This window comes from Anomaloglossus baeobatrachus, chromosome 4, assembly GCF_048569485.1.
Source record: "Anomaloglossus baeobatrachus isolate aAnoBae1 chromosome 4, aAnoBae1.hap1, whole genome shotgun sequence".
NCBI classification, from domain to species: Eukaryota; Metazoa; Chordata; class Amphibia; order Anura; family Aromobatidae; genus Anomaloglossus; species Anomaloglossus baeobatrachus.
The window spans coordinates 50,358,636-50,361,135 of record NC_134356.1 but is presented as its reverse complement, the minus strand read 5'-3'; positions in this window follow the sequence as shown (position 1 = coordinate 50,361,135).

The window sequence follows — 2,500 nt, the reverse complement described above, 5'->3', positions numbered from 1 at the left end:
ACTGCCCCTGGGAGAGGGCTAGTCGCAGGAAGGGTCGTCGGCGGAGGAGGTCGAGACCCCAGTCACCGCTGCAATCCGTGACACACTTCCCAGGGGCCGGTCATCCTCCTTCTATCCCCATCTGTATTGGACACTTGTCCGTTTGCTGTTCTTGTTTAACATGTAGCCAACGGGGTCACGAAACCGGGTCAGGCCAGTCACAGCTACCCCAAGGAACCACTGGCCCAGTGATGAGTCCCCTAAGGCCCCGTGGGCGCTACATTTTGGCGCTGCGAGCAGGGTGATCGTGCCGCAACTACGGGTACTGCATGCCTTAAAGAACTTTACATCTGGTGGCACAGACCAAAGTTTAACGTTGTGTGCTTTATGGACTGTACAAGAACCGTTTGCCCGCCATTGACGATCTTGGCACAGGAAGAAGGGGCGTGCCATCGTGGGCGGAGCCCAGAAAGGGCGCGAGAGAGAGCCCCACTCCCAGATAGACTTGTCATTCCAGAACGTTTAAGGACTTGTTTTCAAAGTTACTTGAGTAAAGTATTTATTTTTCCTTTCTTTTCTTCTCCTGCTTCTTCTTTTCCATCCTGCTTCTTTCTTTCCTTTACTTGGTCCCGGTAAAAGTGGACATGTTAATTGTTTAGATATAAAAATTTTGCGGTGTAATTTTCCTTGCAGCCCCAGAGTGCTGCTTTTCACTCTGGGGGAATGTAGTGCCCCTGAGACTGGTCGCTACAGGGTATATAATTATATCCTTCCCTGGCAGGTCAAAATGTTAATCTAGTAAGTTTTACACACACCTCACACCACAATACAGCAGGGACAACCAGTCACTAGGAAAGGGTTAACAATGTTTCTACAGACACAGGAAGTGACGCAGCCAGTTCTTAGCAGACCAAGGTTGCCATAGCAACTTGCAAAAGTGGGGGGCATGAGCAGTTAGAAGTAGAAAACAGTTTCATTTTACCTTAGAACAGCTTGGACACGAGACAGAGCAGACGCACAGTGGTGTGGAGCTCCCTGAAGGGAAGCTATCAGGCCTTCAGGGAGGCAGAGCAGAGCTGTCTGGATGTAACACCGAGCAGACAGCACCACCAAGATGGGGACCAGTAACATCTATAGAGACGGGACCCGGTACCTGTAATCGTGGACCAGAATAGAGTAGTTGCCAGCGAATGGGACTGAGCACAAGAGAGAGGTGCAGAGCCCTAGTCACGGTGGCCGCGGCGCGACAGCAGAGAGGGAGCCTAGGGTAAGGGATAGGAGTCCGACCCACGAGAGGCTCAGGCTGCTGGCCGTTCGGGCCAGGACCGGGGGAGAGTACAGAGTTGTGCATGGAGGAGAAAAGTCACAGATTATAAAACCGGATCCAGCCTCTGACTTGCTCGGGAAGCAACCGGAGTCTCTGATGGCGAGGACCAGCACCCGGGGTGCAATACCACCTGAGCCAGTAAATAAAGTGACTGGAACCCGCATGACTCTGTGAGTAACTGCCGCCGCCCTGCGCTCCGGCGCTCCCATGGACTGCCGCCCCTGGTCTCACCAACCTCCCGGGGTACCCCGCTCCGCTCGTGGGGAGCGATACCATTCCGGCTGCACATAACACCTGCCTCGGAGAGAGACTGTGCAGCGGCGGCTAGTTCCTGGCCGCATACCACAGGTGACGCTGCGAAGCATCCCCATTCCCCACCCAGTCCTGCCCCTGGGAGAGGACTAGTCGCAGGAAGGGTCGGCGGCGGAGGAGGCAGAGACCCTAGTCACCGCTGCAACCGGTGACACACTTCCCAGGGGCCCGTCACTTGTCCGTTTGCTGTTCTTATTTAATATGTAGCCGACGGGGTCACGAAACCGGGTCAGGCCAGTCACAGCTACCCCAAGGAACCACTGACCAGGTGACGAGTACCCTAAGGCCCCGTGGACGCTATATGTGTATAGGAATATAACTCTATCACCAGCAAACACCAAGGGGAAATGTGGGTATTTAAGGACACAAGGGGTAGTGATGATGATTAACAGCTGAAAGGTGAGGATATCCGCAATCCCAAACAGAGAAGATACATAGGATACTATTCACAGCACAGCAGGAAGAATAAAATGTCAGGGAGCAGCTCTTTGTTATCATCCTTTTTGGCTGTTGTTTTGGTCACTTTTGCATTTTGTCATTGCTCTCACCCCTAGAGGTAGCATGAGACAGTGTCTACAACCCACAGATGTTGCTCATGCTCAGGTAGTTCAGTTCATCCAGGATGGCACATCAATGTGAGCTGTGGCATGAAGGTTAGCTGTGTCTGTTCACACAGTGTCCAGAGATTGACCAGATACCAGGAGACAGGCCAGTACAACAGGAGATGTGGAGGGGGCCGTAGATGGGCAACAACCCAGCAGCAGGATCGCTACCTCCTCCTTTGTGCAAGGAGGAAATGAAGAAGCAGTGCCAGAGCCTTGGAAAATGACCTCCAGCAGGCCACAGATATCCATGTGTTTGCTCAAACTGTCAGAAACAGAC